This window comes from Oryctolagus cuniculus, chromosome 21, assembly GCF_964237555.1.
Source record: "Oryctolagus cuniculus chromosome 21, mOryCun1.1, whole genome shotgun sequence".
NCBI classification, from domain to species: Eukaryota; Metazoa; Chordata; class Mammalia; order Lagomorpha; family Leporidae; genus Oryctolagus; species Oryctolagus cuniculus.
Window position 1 is genome coordinate 28,128,389 of NC_091452.1, and position 21,205 is coordinate 28,149,593.

The 21,205-nt window shown below is 41.3% G+C and overlaps 1 pseudogene; it reads left to right on the forward strand.

The window, feature by feature from the left end:
- LOC127485381 (protein APCDD1 pseudogene) overlaps positions 1 to 21,205 on the forward strand; it is a 140,443-nt pseudogene that overhangs the window by 59,355 nt on the left and 59,883 nt on the right.

The following is a 21,205-nucleotide window of genomic DNA, read 5'->3' on the forward strand; positions in this document are numbered from 1 at the left end:
CGAACTTGTTTCCATGTCTCAGTTGGTAGGGATAGTGCTGCAGAAAACATGGCAGCATATAGATGTTTCCATCCCAGTTTCAATTCTTCTTGCGATTCGTCCAGAATCGGGATGCTGGGTTGTTCTCAGTGAAATAAGGCAGTCAAAGGAGGACCAGTCCTCTGTGATTCTACTTAGATGCACAGGTGGTATTCCAGCTGCCAATCTCATAGAAACAGAAGAGGGATCTTGCTCTGAGCTGGGGATGGACATGGAGATTTGGTGTTCACCAGAAATAGAGTTTCAGATACACAGGAAGTGAATGTCCTAAATATTTGCTCCAGAGTTTATATCTTTTTTGACCATGTTGTCTCGGTGGTGGATGTCTTGTCAAATTTTCTTCCCACAAATGAAGAAGTCATGCCATTCCTGGTGATCAGAGAGTGATGATAGCATTTAATTGCAGGAGTGGTGCAATCAAATATCAAGCTGTATGATCAGGTGATTTCCAGAATATAAAAACTAGTATTATCTAATAATTAAGGAATGAATACATGTCTAATAAAATTTGCCATTTTCAATCAGTGAACTTGTAAGTGCACCCAAGAGAAAGTTTCTATGGTTATTGCTATTTTTATGTGACTATACACAGAAAAAAATTGTACTAATGCTTTTCCGACCTGAAGTTCTCATGGAAAGAATTCACTCCTTCATGGTGCCATGCATAAGAGGAGTGCAGGCACTCTACAGGGTGCCTGGAAACAGAAGGCACTCAGCAGAAGTGCACTGTTGGGAGCAGGCCTGTAGCCGAGAGTCCCACATTGGAATACCTGAGTTCCCTTCCAGGCTGCAGCTGCTGACTCCAGCGTCCTGCTGATGCAGTCCCAGGGAGGCAGTGGTGATGGCTGATTAATTGCCTGCCACCCACACAGGAGAGCTGGATTAAGTTCCCAGGTCCTGGCTTCACCCGGCAGAGTCACTGTGGGCATTTAGGAAGAAACCAGTGGATGGGAGTTCTGTCTACCTGTCTCTCTGTATCTCTCCATAATACTTTTTTTCTATGAGAAGCATCGGGGAACCTCCTGCTGCCACTTCCTGTTGCCTCACCTCCTGACTGGGGAACAGCTCAGCCCATATCCCCCAGAAGTATCTGGAACAACACAGGGCTTCCTGAGGATCCCAGAGGGAAATCTTCCACAACAGATCCTTGCAATGTGAGGAGTGCTCTCAAGAAGAAGCTGTGGGGATTGGAAGTGGTTGGGGCAAGAGTGTGACAGGTGACCCAAAAGTGTAAACTGTCTTCAAGCTGTAGCACACCCAGGTGGTTATAGAGTATAAGTTATTTGGCTTGGGTGTTCTATAATCAGGGCCTGTTCATCATAAGAGTAAATGTTAATTTGTAACTGGCCCATTTCTGGCTTCTTTTTTGTAACTTTTATTTAGCAAATATAAATTTCCAAAGTACAGCTTATGGATTACAATGGCTTCTCCCCACCCCCCTTAACTTCTCCTGCCCACAACCCTCCCAACTCCTACTCCCTCTTCCATTCCATTTACATCAAGATTCATTTTCAACTATCTTTATATACAGAAGATCAATTTAGTATATATTAAGTAACAATTTCAACAGTTGGCATCCACACAGAAACACAAAGTGTAAACTACTGTTTGAGTACTAGTTATAGCATGAATTCACATTGAACCACACATGAAGGACAGAGATCCTACATGAGGAGTAAGTGCACAGTGACTCTTGTTGTTGCCTTAACAAATTGACACTCTTGTTTATGGCATCAGTAATCTCCCTAGGCTCTTGTCATGAGTTGCCAAGCCTTTGGAAGCCTTTTGAGTTGGCCGACTTCTATCTTATTTAGACAAGGTCATAGTCAAAGTGGAAGTTCACTCTTCCCTTCATAGAAAGGTACCTCCTTCTTTGATGGCCCGTTCTTTCTACTGGGATCTCACTCACAGAGATCTTTCATTTAGGTCCTTTATTTTGCCAGAGTGTCTTGGCTTTCCATACCTAAAATACTCTCATGGGCTCTTCAGCCAGATCCGAATGCCTTAAGGGCTAATCCTGAGGCCAGAGTGCTGTTTAGGACATCTGCCATTCTATGAGTCTGCTGTGTATCCCACTTCCCATGTTGGATCGTTCTCTTCCCTTTTTTATTCTATCAGTTAGTATTAGGAGACACTAGTCTTGTTTATGTGATCCCTTTGACTCTTAGACCTATCAGTGTGATCAATTGTGAACTGAAATTGATCACTTGGACTAGTGAGATGGCATTGGTACATTCCACCTTGACGGGATGGAATTGGAATTCCCTGGCACTTTTTTAAAAAATTTATTAAATGAATATAAATTTCCAAAGTACGGCTTATGGATTACAATGGCTTCCCCCCCCATATCATCTCTCCCACCCGCATCCCTCCCCTTTCCCACTCCCTCTCCCCTTCCATTCACATGAGGATTCATTTTCAATTCTCTTTATATACAGAAGATCAGTTTAGCATACATTAAGTAAAGATTTCAACAGTTTGCTCCCACACAAACATAAAGTGAAAAATAATAGATGATTTTTTAAATGATGAAGAAATCAGATCAGACCTATTGTCATGTTTAATCCCAGTGAGAGTCAAGTTGGGAGTTGATAATTTCTTCTTTTTTTTTTTTACAGAAGATCAGTTTAGTATACATTAAGTAAAGATTTCAACAGTTTGCACCCCCATAGGAACACAAAGCGAAATATACTGTTTGAGTACTCATTATAGCATTAAGTCTCAATGTACAGCACATTAAGGACAGAGATCCTACATGAGGAGTAAGTGCACAGTGACTCCTGTTGTTGACTTTACAAATTGACACTCCTGTCTATGGCATCAGTAATCTCCCTATGCTCCAGTCATGAGTTTCCAAGGCTATGGAAGCCTTTTGAGTTCTCTGACTCTTATCTTGTTTAGACAAGGTCATAGTCAAAGTGGAGGTTCTCTCCTCCCTTCAGAGAAAGGTACCTCCTTCTTTGAAGACCTGTTGTTTCCACTGGGATCTCACTCACAGAGATCTTTCATTTAGGGTTTTTTTTTTTTTTGCCAGAGTGTCTTGGCTTTCCATGCCTGAAATACTCTCATGGGCTTTTCAGCCAGATCAGAATGCCTTTAGGGCTGATTCTGAGGCCAGAGTGCTGTTTAGGACATCTGCAATTCTATGAGTCTGCTGTGTATCTTGCTTCCCATGTTGGATCACTCTCCCCTTTATTTATTCTATCAGTTAGCATTAGCAGGTACTAGATTTGTTTATGTGCTTCCTTTGACTCTTAGTCCTTTCATTATGATCAATTGTGAACTGAAATTGATCACTTGGACTGGTGAGATGGCATTGGTACATGCCACCTTGATGGGATTAAATTGGAGTCCCCTGGTATGTTTCTAACTCTACCATTTGGGGCAAGTCAGCTTGAGCATGTCCCAAATTGTACATCTCTTCCCTCTCTTATTCCCACTCTTATGTTTAACAGGGATCACATTTCAGTTAATTTTCAACACTTAAGAATAACTGTGTGATAATTACAGAATTAAACCAGTCATATTAAGTAGAGCAGACAAAAAACTACTAAGAGGGATAATGTATTAAGTTGTTCATTAACAGTCAGGGCTATGCGGATCAAGTGACCATTTCTCATAGTGTCCATTTCACTTCAACAGGTTTCCTTTTTGGTGTTCAGTCAGTTGTCACCAATCAGGGAGAACATATGGTATGTGTCCCTTTGGGACTGGCTTATTTCACTCAGCATGATGTGTTCCAGATTCCTCCATTTTGTTGCAAATGACTGGATTTCATTGTTTCTTACTGCGGTATAGTATTCTAAAGAGTACATATCCCATAATTTCTTTATCCAGTCTACCATTGATGGGCATTTAGGTTGGTTCCAGGTCTTGGCTATTGTGAATTGAGCTGCAATAAACATTAGGGTGCAGACCGCTTTTTTGTTTGCCAATTTAAATTCCTTTGGGTAAATTCCAAGGAGTGGGATGGCTGGGTCGAACGGTAGGGTTATCTTCAGGTTTCTGAGGAATCTCCAGACTGACTTCCATAGTGGCTTGACCAGTTTGCATTCCCACCAACAGTGGGTTAGTGTCCCTTTTTCCCCACATCCTCGCCAGCATCTGTTGTTGGTAGATTTCTGTATGTGAGCCATTCCAACCAGGGTGAGGTGAAACCTCATTGTTGTTTTGATTTGCATTTCCCTGATTGCTAATGACCTTGAACATTTTTTCATGTGCCTGTTGGCCATTTGGATTTCCTCTTTTGAAAAATGTCTATTGAGGTCCTTGGCCCATCTCTTAAGTGGGTTGTTGGTTTTGTTTTTGTGGAGTTTCTTTATTTCTTTGTAGATTCTGGTTATTAAGTCTCCCAGTACTATTGTATTGGAGTCTAAGTCTCCCTTTAAGTCCGTTATCAAATCTTTTAGATAAACTGGTGCCCTGTAGTTAGGTGCATATACATTGATAATTGTTATATCTTCTTGTTGTATTGATCGCTTAATCATATATATAGTGCCCCTCTTTGTCTCTCTTAACAGTTTTTGTGGTAAAGTTTATTTTGTCTGATATTAAGATGGCTACGCCTGCTCTTTTTTCATTTCTGTTGGCATGGTATATCTTTGTCCAGCCTTTCACTTTCAGTCTCTATGGATCTTTGTTGGAAAGATGTGTTTCTTGTAAGCAGCAAATAGATGGGTTTTGTTCCTTAACCCAATCAGCCAATCTGTGTCTTTTAACTGGACAGTTCAGGCCATTAACGTTCAATGTGACTAATGAAAAGTGGTAACTTTGCCCTGCCATTTGCCAAAGATAAGTTCTAATATATGCTTTGAATTCCCTGTGATCTTTTGCTGTGAGGTTTCCTTCCTTTATCTTCTTTCATATTGATGACCGTGTTTCTGTGTTTCTGTGTGTAACACATCTTTAAGCATCTGTTGCAGGGCTGGACGAGTGGCGACCAATTCTTTCAATTTCTGTTTGCTATGAAAAGTCTTTATTTCACCTTCATTCACAAATGATAGCTTTGCAGGATATAATATTCTGGGCTGGCAGTTGTTCTCTCTTAGTACTAGGGCTATGTCTCGCCATTCCCTCCTAGCCTGTAGTGTTTCTGATGAGAAGTCTGCTGTGAGTCTGATTGGAGATCCTCTGAGAGTAATCTGTCTTTTCTCTCTTGCACATTTTAGGATCTTTTCTTTATGTTTCACTGTGGAGAGTTTAATTACAATGTGTCGTGGTGAGGATCTCTTTTGGTCGTGTTTATTAGGGGTTCTGTGAGCTTCCTGTACTAGGATTTCTCTGTCCTTCTCCAAACCTGGGAAATTTTCTGCTAATACCTCACTAAAAAGGCCTTCTAATCCTTTCTCTCTCTCCATGCCTTCAGGAACTCCTAGAACCTGAATGTTGGTTTTTTTAATTGTATCCTGAAGATTCCTGACAATATGTTTTAGATTTCTGATTTCCTCTTCTTTTCTTTGGTCTGACTGTATCCTTTCCTGTTCTCTGTCTTCTAAGTCTGATATTCTCTCTTCTGCTTCACCCATTCTGTTTTTAAGGCTCTCTATTGTGTTTTTCATTTGATCTATTGAATTCTTCACTTCATTATGATTTCTCGTCACTATCACAGTTTCCTGTTGTACTAGTTGTTTAGTTTCATTTTGATTCCTCCTTAATATTTCATTTTCACGAGAGAGATTTTCTATCTTGTCCATTAAGGATTTCTGTAGTTCAAGAATTTGTTTTTGAGAACTTCTTAATGTTCTTATCAATTTTTTGAGATCTGCTTCTTGCATTTCTTCTATCTCATCATCTTCATAATCTTGAATTGGGGTGTCTTTTTCATTTGAGGGCGTCATGGTGACTTCCTTGTTTTTATTACCTCAGTTTTTGCGTTTGTTATTTGGCATATTGGAGATATTTGGTTTCTTCACTGTGGTGCTTTTTCTTGTTATACTATGACTCTAGATTAAGTGGACTGTTTTTGATGGAGCCTTAAGGCTTGAGATGGGTGTGGGCTGAGAGCTCTGTTTGGTGTGCCAAAGGTAACACTCCCAGGTTAGGCGTGGTAAATCTCTCTCTCTCTCTCTTTCTTTTTTTGATTCAAAAGGGAAGTAATTCCGCACAGCTGAACGAAGTTGGAGGTAGTTAGCAGGCAAATGATATACCCACAGGAGCCAGAGATCAGAAGCTCTTTCCCAAGGACCACACAGGGAATCTGTTCGGCCCTCAGAGTGGGCTCAAATTCTCCTTCAGTTTCCCACTGGGTTGCCAAAGTTATGGAATTGTAGCATCTCTGGAGAGTGCTCACGTGAATTCCGTGAGTTCTCTCCCCCACCGTCTCTTTTCACAGTCTCAGTTCAGTAGCACCACAAATTTACTAGGTCCTAATCTCCTGTTAATTCGCCCCGCCCAGAGTCAGGTTTTTCTGCTAGGCTCTGGGCCGGTGCAGACCTGAGGTCATTCTGCTTATGATGTATGTCCAAGATGGCGCCTACTCTTTGTCTTGCTCGCCCTTGAGAGGTGAGCGGAGAGAGAGAAACCCGTGTCCGTACCAGTCACCTTTTTTTTCTCTCTCTCTCTCTTCCAGTTAGCCTGGTGAGATTTTCCCCTCCCTGGGGGTCGTTCCCTCTAGTCTCCTCTCTCCGCTTGCCTGCCGGTGTCTCGGGCTATTGAGGTTCGGCTCACCTCGCGTTCCAGTGCTGGTGTGTTGAGTCTGCTGCTGGTGTCCCGAACTGTGGGCTCAAACGCTCTCCACACAGGTCCACTGTGAATCACGCGTTCCAGAAGAGTTTCTTCTGCTGTTTCCTCCCCTACTCTTCCTTGAACCTGCAGTATCTCCACTTTTATTAAACTATCTCTCCCCGGATTATCAGTGTGCTCCCTTCCTATTCCGCCATCTTGCCTCCTCTCCCTGGCACTTTTATAACTCTACCATTTGTGGCAAGTCAGCTTGAGCATGTCCCAAATTGTACCTCTCCTCCCTCTCTTATTCCCACTCTTATATTTAACAGAGATCACTTTTCAGTTAAATTAAAATACCTAAGAATTATTGTGTGTTGATTACAGAGTTCAACCAATAGTGTTAAGTAGAACAAAAAAGTACTAAAAGGGATAAAGTATTAAGTCGTACATCAACAGTCAGGACAAGGGCTGCTCATGTCATTCTTTCTTGAAGTGCCCATTTCATTTCAAAAGGTTTCCTTCTTGTTGCTCAGTAGTTGTTACTGATCAGGGAGAACATAAGATATTTGTACATCTAGGTCTGGCTTAATTTACTCAGCATGATGGTTTCCAGATTCCTCCATTTTGTTGCAAATGACCAGATTTCATTGTTTTTGACTGTTGTATAGTATTCTGTAGAGTACATGTCCCATAATTTCTTTATCCAGTCTACTATTGATTGGCATTTGAGTTGGTTCCAGGTCATAGCTATTGGGAATTAAGCTGCAATAAACATTAAGGTGCAGACTGCTTTTTTTGCCATTTTAATTTCCTTTGGGTAAATTCCAGGGAGTGGTATGGCTGGGTTGAATGGTAAGGTTATATTCAGGTTTCTGAGGAATCTCCAGACTGACTTTCATAGTGGCTTAACCAGTTTGCACTCCCACCAACAGTGGGTTAGTGTCCCTTTTTCCTCACATCCTCACCAGCATCTGTTGTTGCTAGATTTCTGTATGTGAGCCAATCGAACCGGGGTGAAGTGAAACCTAATTGTGGTTTTGATTTGCATGTCCCTGATGGCTAGTGATCCTGAACATTTTTTCATGTGCCTGTTGGCCATTTGGCCATTGGTATTTCCTCCTTTGCAAAATGTCTATTGAGGTCCTTGGCCCATCTCTTAAGTGGGTTGTTGGTTTTGTTTTTGTGGAGTTTCTTGATCTCTTTGTAGATTCTGGTTATTAACCCTTTATCTGTTGCATAGTTTGCAAATATTTTTCCCATTCTGTCGGTTGCCTCTTCACTCTCCTGACTGTTTCTTTTGCAGTACAGAAACTTCTCAATTTATGCAATCCCACATGTTTATTTTGGCTTTGACTGACTGTGCTTCCAGGGTCTTTTCCAAGCATCTTCGGTCTTTGCCTGTTTCTATATCTCGGAGGTTTTCTCCAATGTTCTCTAATAATTTGATGGTGTTGGGTCATAGATTTAGGTCTTTAATCCATTTTGTGTGTATTTTTGTGTAAGGTGAAAGGTACGGGTCTTGCTTCATGCTTCTGCACATGAATGCAGCGTTTCTAGATCCTTGAGATGCGTTGAAAGCTCATTTATTTGGTGCCTTTCCATTTTCTAGATGTAGGCACCTATTGCTATAAACTTTCCTCTTAACACTGCTTTTGCTGTATCCCATACGTTTTGATATGTTGTGTTGTTATCCTCATTTACTGCCAGAAATTATTTGATTTCTTTTTTGATTTCTTCTATGACCCAGTGTTCATTCAGGAGCATGTTTTTCAATCTCCATGTGGTTGCATATGCTCTAGGGATTCTTGAATTGCTAATTTCCAACTTCATTCCACTGTGGTCTGAGAACTGCATCATATGATTGTAATTCTTTTGTATTTACTGATACTTGCTTTATGGCCTAGTATGTGGTCAGTTCTAGAGTAGGTTCCAGGTACTGCTGAGAAGAATGTCAATTCTTTAAGTGTAGGATGAAAAGTTCTGTAGATATCTGTTAGATCCATTTGGGCTATAGTGTTGTTTAAATCTACTGTTTCCTTGTTGATCTTCTGTCTGGTTGATCTGTCTGTTTCTGAGAGTGGAGTATTGAAGTCCCCCAGTACTATTGTATTGGAGTCTAAGTCTCCCTTGAAGTCCCTTAACATATCTTTTAAATAAACCAGTGCCCTGTAGTTAGGTGCATATACATTTATAATAGTTACATCTTCCTGTTGAATTGATCCCTTAAGCATTATATAGTGCCCCTCTTTGTCTCTCTTAACAGTTTTTCTGTTACAGTTTATGTTGTCTGATATTATGATGGCTATGCCCACTCTTTTTTCATTTCTATTGGCATGGAATATCTTTTTCCAGCCTTTCACTTTCAGTCTGCCTGCATGTTTGTTGGAAAGATGTGTTTCTTATAAGCAGCAAATAGATGGGTTTTGTTCCTTAACCCATTCAGCCAATCTGTGTCTTCTAACTGGAGAGTTGAGGCAATTAACGTTCAATGTGACTATTGATAAGTAGTAACTTTGCCCTGCCATTTTCCCAAAGATATTTTCTAATATATGCTTTGAACTTCGTGTGATCTTTTACTCTGGTTTTCTTCCTTCTTTCATATTGATGACTGCGATTCTGAGTTTCTGTGTGTAATACATCTTTAAGTAACTTTTGTAGGGCTGGAACAGTGGCGACCAATTCTTTCAATTTCTGTTTGCTATGAAAAGTCTTTATTTCACCTTCATTCACAAATGATAGCTTTGCAGGATATAATATTCTGGGCTGGCAGTTGTTCTCTCTTAGTACTAGGGCTATGTCTCGCCATTCCCTCCTAGCCTGTAGTGTTTCTGATGAGAAGTCTGCTGTGAGTCTGATTGGAGATCCTCTGAGAGTAATCTGATACTACCCTATTGCACATTTTAAAATCTTTTCTTTATGTTTCACTGTGGTGAGTTTAATTACGTGTCGTGGTGAGGATCTCTTTTGGTCATGTTTTCTAGGGGTTCTATGAGCTTCCTGTACTAAGATGTCTCTGTCCTTCTCCAAACCCAGGAAGTTCTCTGCTAGTATCTCAATAAAAAGGCCTTCTAATGCTTTCTCTCTTTCCATGCCTTCAGGAACTCCTAGAACTCAAATGTTGGGTTTTATTTAATAGTACCCTGTAGATTCCCAACAATATTTTTTAGATTTCTAATTTCCTCTTCTTTTCTTTGGTTTGGCTGTATGTTTTCCTGTGCTCTGTCTTCTAAGTCTGATATTCCCTCTTCTGCATCACTGACTCTGTTTTTAAGGCTCTCTAATGTGTTTTTCATTTGATCTATTGAATTCTTCATTTCATTTCAATTTCTCTTCACTATCACAATTTCCTGTTCTACTAGTTCTTGCATTTCATTTTGATTCCTGCTTAAGATTTCCTTTTCACAAGAGAGATTTTCTATCCTGTCCGGTAAGGATTTCTGCAGTTCAAGACTTTGTTTTTGAAAACTTCTACATGTTCTTATCATAATTTTTTTGAAATCCATATCTTGCATTTCTTCTATCTCATCATCTTCATAATCTTGTATTGGGGTGTCTTGTTCATTTGGGGGTGTCATAATGTCTTCCTTGTTGTTGTTTCCTTGGTTTCTGCATTTGTTGCTTGGCTTTGTGGAGATATTCATTGGTTTCTTCTTTCCTCGCTGTGGAATTTTTTTCTCATTCTACTATGACTCTATTAAATGGACTGTCTGCTATTTGATGGATCCTTAGAGGCTTCTGATGGGTGTGGCCAGAGAGCTCTGTTTGGTTCTTCAGGGTTAAGGGTGTGTCAAATGTGACACACCCAGGTTAGGCATAATACATCTCTCTCTCTCTCTCTCTCTGATTCAGAAGGGAAGTAATTCTACACAGCTTCCTTTTCAGTACAGGTGCATAGATTCTATGGCTTGGGTTCTGAGCCATGGGCACCGGTGCCCTCCATATAGGTCCCCATGAACCAGTAGTTCCAGAAGAGTTTACTCTGCTGTTTCTTCCCTAACTCTTCCTTGAACCTGCAGTATCTCCACTTTTATTAAACTGTCTTTTCCCAGACTATCGATGTGCTCCCTTCCTATTCTGCCATCTTGCCCTCCTCCCATTTCTGGCTTCTGTACCTCTGCTTGCTTGATAATGGCCAAGGCCACCAGACTATGGTTTCTCCTGTCTTGTCCTGGATGCAACCACAAGATAACACAGGTGGCACCAAGGTCAATGGCACCATGTTTGACCCTGACTTGGAACAATCAAATAATTAAATCATTACATTTTTCAATAAGGTTACAAAGAAACTGGCTGATTGGCTAAGTGCTTCTCCCTTCTGTATGTCTGAGTCTTGCTTGCACAATTCTGCACATGTAATTAAATGACTGATAAAAAGTAGGTTTTGCCTTTACAAACTCTCTGCACCTGCAACTCTCTGCTGGCTTCTCGAGACTTGCTCTGAGAGGGCAGTCACCAGCTGGACACTAAATATTCCTAATTTGACCTCAAAAGTCTCACTGTGTTTTTAATCTCTACACCCCAAAACTAAAGAAGCTCAGGTATGGATGTGGTTGTAGCTGTAGCTCTCCAGGGCCTGATGTCACAAAGGGAATGAAGTGCCCCTGGCACCAAGTGACACTTTCTTGGGGCTGGGAGTCCACACACATCCCTGGTCACTATCAGTTTATGTTGGCTTTGGGCAAGCTGATGGAGATCCACTCAGCATCTCCAATAGCCAGGTCAGTTCTCTTAGGCCAGGTGGGTCTGTGAATCTTTGGCTGCTCTGCTGTGTTTCCTGTGTACTGCTGAGTGTGCCAGCCATGGAGAGAACCCCAGGGAGGCTCAAGAGCATCCACATTTCAGTCATTTCCACATTCCCTCACACTGACAGTTTGGTTGTAATCCCTGGGATTAGTGATGACTGGGTTTCATGGAGAATTGAAATAGTAAATCCTGACAACTTCAAGTCAACACAGAATTGACTCTGCAGCATGGGCCTTCCCCATTCATTCTCCATTTGAATCAACTATTGGGTTGATCCTTGCAAGCTCACAACCCTGATGGACACATCACTTTGTTTCTCCAATGTGTTAGCCTTGAGGTGGTCGAGGAGAGTGTTCAGTTATACATAAGTCATCCCACAGAGCAGCTAGGGCAGGGACAGGCATGGAGAAGCACTGACTGAAGAAACATTAGTTGGGAACAGGAAACATGTCAGCTGGTTGGAGATATAACAGGAGCTTCAACTATGTTACTTTTGCACATGAATTGTTTCACATTTAAAGGATGGATAAAAAAGCCAACAATATTTTTTGTCACAACCACCACAAATGGAGTTAAGTATTGTAGAATCTGAGGTTGATATTATTATTATGACCATGTCACATGTGAGGAAATAAATCAGGTGGCAAGGAGAGACCTCTAGTGATCTGATTTTCAGGCTTGACCAAGGGGGCTTTCATCAAGAATGGAAGGGCCCTGTGTTTTGTATTTCCTCACTTGTGCAGAATGGTGCACAAAAGAGACTTTGTCTAGTAGTGGTGGGAGGGCTGAAGGAGTCAAGGACAGAATTTGGGGAGTCAAAAATACAGGGTTGAACCATTTGGGAATTAGAGTGTTTATATTGGCAGTAGGTCTTACTCTTCCACAGACTTGGGAAGTAATGCTTACATCAGTGGTGCTTAGGAAATAGCAGCTATTTTCTTCAGGATTCGGGTTTACTTAGTTTTAACCTCACAGTCATCCTAACACAGGTTCCATTAACATTTCCACACCACAGGCAGGGAACTGAACAACAGAGCAGCTGAGGAACATCCTCAGGTACACGCAACATTGTCATCAGGCATCAGGAAGCTGTCCCCATTCTCTGGTTCAGTGCCTGATGCTGACTTTCTCCATCATCTCATGGAAATACAGCAACCGTTCTCTTATTTCACGGCACACCCAACTGCGAGAACTTACTCATTCCTGCTCTGACCCAGGTGGCTCCTCCAGGCAGCCCACAGTAAAGAGATCCATGATTGGGCCTGGGAAGAAATCATTTCTTATTTTGCCAAGAAGATGGCAACACCATTCTTGAGTGAATGCATTTCCTTTCCTCTTCCTACAGGAATACGAAGAACAGCAACAAAAAGACAACTCATTTGCCCCTCAACAGCCTTTTGTTCATTTGTTCCAGGACCACACCCATAGCACCAGCAGTAACCAAAACACACAGGTATTCAAGTCCCTTCTATAAAGTGCCCATGGGATTGGAAATAACTATGCACATCTTGCATGTGACTTAAGCCATCCCTGTGCCAATAAATCATTACAAATTGTACTGCCTAATACAATGTAAAGGCACTGAAAAGGAATATGTAGTTTAAGGAATAATGACAAGAAAGACCTCTACATGTTCTGTATAGATACAACTGTTTCTGAATATTTTCCAAGGTTATTGAATATGCCAATTGGGGCACATGTCTTTGGAGGTCACTGAGTTAAAAGATCCACATGGGGATTGATCTTTGAGGCGGAAAACTCATCACTGGCCCCATAGTCACCGAGCAGCACCAGAGTGGGCTCTGACAGGAGACCAGGATTAAGCTTCCAGTATCACCTCCTATGACCTTTGACCACTGAAGTCACTGTGAGAACTGAATTGTTAAGGTGACTCAGGAGTGATGACTGTGGTCTGTATTCAGCCTACCATCTTCAGAGACATACTGTACAGACATCTTAATTCATGTTCTTTTTACCAAAATAGAATTCTCACGTGATAAATTGACACATTTAGAGTGTATAGTATAGAGGCTGGCATAGTGGCATAAGAGGTTCAGCCACCACCTGCAATGTAGGCATCCCATATGGGTGCTGATTCTAGTCCTGCTGCTCCACTTCTGATCCAGCTCCATGCCAATGCTTCTGGGGAAACAGTGGGAGATGGCCCATGTGCTTGGTCTCCTGCCAGCCACATGAAAGATCTGGAGGAAGCTCCTGGCTTGTGGTTTCAGGCTGGCCCAGTCCTGGCTCTTACAGTCATCTGAGGGGACTGAACCAGTGGATAGATCTCCCTATCATTCTCCCCCTCTCTCTGTCACTCTGCCTTTCAAGTATATAAATCTTTAAAAATAAACAAAGCATACTGTTCACTGGGTTTTGGTATATTCAGGGTTTCCTGTCTTGTCATTTCAGTACTTTTCTCATCATCTCAAAGGGAAACACCATACTCCTTGCCAGAGAACCTCATTCTCTCCCCCTGCCTTGCCTTGGTAACCCTTATCTACCTCCTGTCTCTGTGGATTTATTTTCACTTCTGGCCATTTCATGGAGATAGAGTGTCACTTTTATGTCTGTTTTCTTTCAATAAGCAAAATATATCCAAGGTTCATCCATATTATAGCATATATCCACACCTGATCCTTTTATGGCTGAGTAATATCTACGGTGTGAATGCAACATATTAATACTTTTCATTTATCACATACTGGGTAAATGGGTAACTTACACATTTGGCTACTATGTATACTGATACTCTGAACTTTTCTGAGGAAGTGTCAAACTTTTAAGGGAGGGGCCGGCACCGTGGCTCACTTGGTTAATCTTCCAACCTGTGGTGCCGGCATACAATATGGGCACCGGTTCTATTCCTGGCTGCTGCTCTTCCAGTCCAGCTCTCTGCTGTGGCCCAGGAAGGCAGTGGAGGATGGCTCAAGTGCTTGGGCCTCTGCACCTGTGTGGGAGACCAGGAAGAATAACCTGACTCCTGGCTTTGGATAGGCACAGTTCCGGCTGCATTGGCCATTTGAAGAGATCACCAATGAAAGGAAGACCTTTCTCTCTGTCTCTCTCTTAAATTCTGTAACTCTACCTGTCAAATAAATAAAACAAATTAAAAAAAAACTTGTATGGGATTTTTAGAATAAAGTGTGAAGTTTAAATCCCACAACATTATTAGCAGTACTTCTTAAAAAAGGATTACAGCCATACCAGTGTTCATCTTCTCAGAGATACTTTGTGCATGACAGTTCATTCTGGAGGCCCTTGCATGTCTTTGTCTTTGCCTTCCAACTTACTAGGATGTGAATTTCTACTAGTGCAGTTCATTGAACTCCATGTATATTTTTGCATCCTATGATGTGTCAGCGATAGAGGCATGAGAGATATTCCAGCTGCTGATTGACTCCTCTGAAGTACTTTCTACAACTGTAAGATCACAGCTGGGAACTGGGTTCCCAATCCAAGTTTTCCCCATGTGTGGAATGAGCCCAACGACTTGGACCCTCACTGCTGCCTCCCAATATTCATAGGAGCAGGAAGCTGGAAACAGGAGACAGAGCTAGGGAATCAAATTGAACCATTTCTTTGTTGGATATTGATGTCCTGTTTGCTTTATGACTAGGCCAAACACCCATGCATGTTTTGATTATTCTTGTTCAAAATGTTTAGGCAATTTGGGGACACAATTCATATATTCTTGCTGCCCCTGTCTCTCTCATATCCCTGTCTCTCTGGACTCTTTATGCATATGTGTTATGCTTGATGGTGTCCCACAGGTTTCTGAAACTATTGTTTGCTTATTATTATTCACTGGACTGGGCCATCTGCAGGGTCTGATCCACAGGTTTGGTGTTTCTTTTGCCTGTTCAAAGGCCTATTGTATGAGGAGTTTGTCCTCCAACGTTTAAGCCTTAGGGCTCAATGTCTGTGTGGGAGGCTTTCTGTGGAAATAAGGTGTTCACAGGTAGAGTCAGGGATGATGAGCTCATCCTGTGTCAGAGTGGGCCCTGATCCATTGCTGTTGTCCTTCCATTCCAGGTGAATGTGGATGTGGAAGGAAGAAGACTCTGATGGCACAGGCAGAGGCTGGGAAGTTTCAACTGCAAAGCAACAACCCAAGGGTGGAGGCAAGCGCCAGAAACTAGAAACAGGCCGTGGAGGACCGTACGCTGGAGCCTTCAGATAGAGCAGGGAGCAGCAGGCCTCTGACATCAGGCCCTGCCCTCCAGAACTGTGAGCAACCTTCCTGCTTTAAAGCCAGGCACATGGCAGTAAGGAGCTATGGTGACTCGAGGAAGCTGGTGCAGGCCCCTGCAGGGAGTTCTCAGTTGTTCTTTTGAATTCCAGAAACTTGAGTCACTCCTCTCATAAGATATATTCCCTTACTGTTATTTCCTATCCTGTGAAATACTTCTGTTGATGTTTGTAGTGCTTAACACATAGATTCCTTCACTAATTTGAGTATAGTGTGAATGCCGAGTGCTCTGGGCCTAGTGAGTTCCATGTCTGTACTTCCTCAGAGGTAGTGTCAGCTGGCTGCAGTTTTTCTTGGTGATTCTGCTTGTGTTGGGAGATCCTGATGCTGAGCACTCCCAGGGTCAGTGCTTCCTGTGGAGGCCCCCCTGGACTCAGAACAAGTTGTGACAACAAGAGTGACATTTGCCAGACAAGGTCCCAGAGTCTGATTGCCTAGGGTGTTCATTGGTGCCTTCTTCCCAGCCCATGGGTAGATTCTAGTACCCCAGGAGGAGCAAGAGGTTTGTGTATGTGAGAAGTCCAGCACCTCGAGCCTCTCTCATCAGAGAAGGGTGCACCTGTGCATTTCTAGATTCCCAGGAGTGTGCCAGAGCTTCCTGAGTCCCCTACAGACACTCATGACTTAGCTCTGCTGCAATATTGTTGGGTTAGTTTGTCCTTTATCTAAGGGAGTTGTCAACTACTTAGAGTATCCACAAAGTTAAGCAGTGGCTGTGATAGTTTTGAGAGTTTTGCTGGGGACCATTGTTTTTTTTTTTAACTTTTATTTAATGAATATGAATTTCCAAAGTACGACTTATGGATTACAATGGCTTCCCCCTCATACCGTCCCTCCCACCCACAACCCTCCCCCCTCCCACTCCCTCTCCCCTTCCATTCACATCAAGATCCATTTTCAATTATCTTAACATAGAGAAGATCAGCATAGCACACATTAAGTAAGGATTTCAACAGTTTGCTCCCACACAGAAACATAAAGTGAAAAATAATAGATGATTTTTTTAAATGATGATGAAATCAGATCAGACCTATTGTCATGTTTAATCCCAGTGAGAGTCAAGTTGGGAATTGATTTTTTTTTTTACAGAAGATCAGTTTAGTATGCATTAAGTAAAGATTTCAACAGTCTGCACCCCATAGAAACACAAAGTGAAATATATAGTTTGAGTACTCGTTATAGCATTAAATCCCAATGTACAGCACATTAAGGACAGAGATCCTACATGAGGAGTAAGTGCACCGTGACTCCTGTAGTTGACTTTACCAATTGACACTCCTGTCTATGGCATCAGTAATCTCCCTATGCTCCAGTCATGAGTTTCCAAGGCTATGGAAGCCCCTTGAGTTCTCCGACTCTTATCTTGTTTAGACACGGTCATAGTCAAAGTGGAGGTTCTCTCCTCCCTTCAGAGGAAGGTACCTCCTTCTTTGAAGACCTGTTGTTTCCACTGGGATCTCACTCACAGAGATCTTTTTGTCAGTGTCTTGGCTTTCCATGCCTGAAATACTCTCATGGGCTTTTCAGCCGGATCGGAATGCCTTTAGGGTTGATTCTCAGGCCAGAGTGCTATTTAGGACATCTGCCATTCTATGAGTCTGCTGAGTATCTCACTTTCCATGTTGGATCACTCTCCCCTTTATTTATTCTATTGGTTATTGTTAGCAGGCACTAGACTTGTTTATGTGATCCCTTTGACTCTTAGTCCTTTCATTATGATCAATTGTGAACTGAAATTGATCACTTGGAATAGTGAGATGGCATTGGTACATGCCACCTTGATGGGATTGAATTGGAATCCCCTGGTATGTTTCTAACTCTACCATTTGGGGCAAGTCAGCTTGAGCATGTCCCAAATTATACCTCTCTTCCCTCTCTTATTCCCACTCTTATGTTTAACAGGGATCACATTTCAGTTAATTTTCAACACTTAAGAATAACTGTGTGATAATTACAGAATTAAACCAGTCATATTAAGTAGAACAGACAAAAAAAATACTAAGAGGGATAATGTATTAAGTTGTTCATTAACAGTCAGGGCTATGCTGATCAAGTCACCATTTCTCATAGTGTCCATTTCACTTCAACAGGTTTCCTTTTTGGTGTTCAGTCAGTTGTCACCGATCAGGGAGAACATATGGTATTTGTCCCTTTGGGACTGGCTTACTTCACTCAGCATGATGTGTTCCAGATTCCTCCATTTTGTTGCAAATGACTGGATTTCATTGTTTCTTACTGCGGTATAGTATTCTAAAGAGTACATATCCCATAATTTCTTTATCCAGTCTACCGTTGATGGGCATTTAGGTTGGTTCCAGGTCTTGGCTATTGTGAATTGTGCTGCAATAAACATTAGGGTGCAGACCGCTTTTTTGTTTGCCAATTTAAATTCCTTTGGGTAAATTCCAAGGAGTGGGATGGCTGGGTCGAACGGTAGGGTTATCTTCAGGTTTCTGAGGAATCTCCAGACTGACTTCCATAGTGGCTTGACCAGTTTGCATTCCCACCAACAGTGGGTTAGTGTCCCTTTTTCCCCACATCCTCGCCAGCATCTGTTGTTGGTAGATTTCTGAATGTGAGCCATTCTAACCGGGGTGAGGTGAAACCTCATTGTGGTTTTGATTTGCATTTCCCTGATTGCTAATGACCTTGAGCATTTTTTCATGTGTCTGTTGGCCATTTGGATTTCCTCTTTCGAAAAATGTCTATTGATGTCCTTGGCCCATCTCTTAAGTGGGTTGTTGGTTTTGTTTTTGTGGGGTTTCTTGATCTCTTTGTAGATTCTGGTTATTAACCCTTTATCTATTGCATAGTTTGCAAATATTTTTTCCCATTCTGTCAGTTGTCTCTTCACTCTCCTGACTGTTTCTTTTGCAGTACAGAAACTTCTCAACTTGATGCAATCCCAATAGTTGATTTTGGCTTTGACTGCCTGTGCCTCCTGGGTCTTTTCCAGAAATTCTTTGCCTGTGCCAATATCTTGAAGGGTTTCTCCAATGTTCTCTAATAACTTAATCGTGTCAGGATGTAGATTTAGGTCTTTAATCCACGTTGAGTGGATTTTTGTGTAAGGTGTAAGGTAGGGGTCTTGCTTCATGCTTCTGCATGTGGAAATCCAGTTTTCCCAGCACCATTTATTGAATAGACTGTCTTTGCTCCAGGAATTGGTTTTAGAACCTTGGTCAAATATAAGTTGGCTGTAGATGTTTGGGTTGATTTCTGGTGTTTCAATTGTGTTCCATTGGTCTATCCATCTGTTTCTGTACCAGTACCATGCTGTTTTGATTACAACTGCCCTGTAGTATGTCCTGAAATCTGGTATTGTGATGCCTCCGGCTTTGTTTTTGTTGTACAAGATTGCTTTAGCTATTCGAGGTCTCTTGTGCCTCCATATGAATTTCAGCATCATTTTTTCTAGATCTGTGAAGAATGTCTTTGGTATCTTGATTGGGATTGCATTGAATCTATAAATTGCTTTTGGGAGAATGGACATTTTGATGATGTTGATTTTACCAATCCATGAGCATGGAAGATTTTTCCATTTCTTGGTATCCTCTTCTATTTCTTTCTTTAGGATTTTGTAATTCTCATCGTAGAGATCTTTAACGTCCTTGGTTAAGTTTATTCCAAGGTATTTGATTGTTTTTGTAGCTATTGTGAATGGGATTGATCTTAGCAGTTCTTTCTCAGTCATGGCATTGCTTGTGTATACAAAGGCTGTTGATTTTTGTGCATTGATTTTGTATCCTGCCACTTTGCCAAACTCCTCTATGAGTTCCCATAGTCTCTTAGTGGAGTTCTTTGGATCCTCTAAGTAAAGGATCATATCATCTTCAAAGAGGGATAGTTTGACTTCTTCCTTCTCAATTTGTATTCCTTTGAATTCTTTTTCTTGTCTGATGGCTCTGGCTAAAACTTCCAGAACTATGTTCAATAGCAGTGATGAGAGTGGGCATCCCTGCCTGGTGCCAGATTTCAGTGGAAATGCTTCCAACTTTTCCCCATTCAATAGGATGCTGGCTCTGGGTTTTTTATAAATTGCTTTGATTATATTGAGGAATGTTCCTTCTATACCCAATTTGCTTAGAGTTTTCATCATGAAAGGGTGTTGAATTTTATCAAATGCTTTCTCTGCATCTATTGAGATAATCATATGGTTTTTTCTTTTGCAGTCTGTTAATGTGGTGAATCACATTGATTGATTTGCGAATGTTGAACCATCCCTGCATACCAGGGATAAATCCCACTTGGTCTGGGTGGATGATTTTCCTGATGTATTGTTGTACTCTATTGGCCAGAATTTTATTGAGGATTTTTGCGTCTATGTTCATCAGGGATATTGGTCTATAATTTTCTTTCAGTGCTGCATCTTTCTCTGGCTTAGGGATTAAGGTGATGCTGGCTTCATAGAAAGAATTGGGGAGGATTCCCTCTTTTTCAATTGTTCTGAATAGTTTGAGAAGAAATGGAATCAGTTCTTCTTTAAATGTCTGGTAGAATTCAGCAGTGAATCCATCCGGTCCTGGGCTTTTCTTTGTTGGGAGGTCCCTTATTACTGTTTCAATTTCTGTCTCAGTTATGGGTCTATTTAGGTTTTCTATGTCTTCATGGTTCAATTTAGGTAGATTGCATGTGTCCAGGAATCTATCCATTTCTGATAGGTTTTCCTGTTTGCTGGCATACAAATCATTGTAGTAATTTCTTATGATTCTTTTTATTTCTGTGGTGTCTGTTGTTACGTTTCCTTTTTCATCTCTGATTTTAATGATTTGGGTCTTTTCTCTTCTTTTTTTAGTTAGTTGGGCCAATGGGGTGTCAATTTTGTTTATTTTTTCAAAAAATCAGCTTCTCGCTTGGCTGATTTTTTGTAGTGTTTTTTTTTTTTTTTGGATTCAATCCTGTTAATTTCTTCTCTGGTTTTAATTATTTCTCTTCTCCTACTAGATTTGGGTTTGGTTTGCTGCAGTTTTTCTAGGTCCTTGAGATGCGCTGAAAGCTCATTTATTTGGTACCTTTCCAATTTCTTGATATAGGCACCTATTGCTATAAATTTGCCTCTCAATACTGCTTTTGCTGTATCCCATAAGGTTTGATATGTTGTGTTGTTGTCTTCATTTACTTCCAGAAAGTTTCTGATGTCTCTTTTGATTTCTTGAATGACCCAGTGTTCATTCAGGAGCATGTTGTTCAGTCTCCATGTGTTTGCATACTTTCTGGGGTTTCCTGAGTTGCTAATTTCCAGCTTCATTCCACTGTGGTCTGAGAAGCTGCATGGTATGTTTCTAATTCTTTTAAATTTGCTGAGACTTGCTTTATGGCCTAGTATGTGATCAATCCTAGAGAAGGTTCTATGCGCTGTTGAGAAGAATGTGAAGTCTTTAATGTAGGGTTGAATGTTCTGTAGATATCTGTTAGATCCATTTGGGCAATAGTGTCGATTAAATCTGCTGTTTCCTTGTTGATCTTCTGTCCGGATGATCTGTCTATTTCTGAGAGTGGAGTATTGAA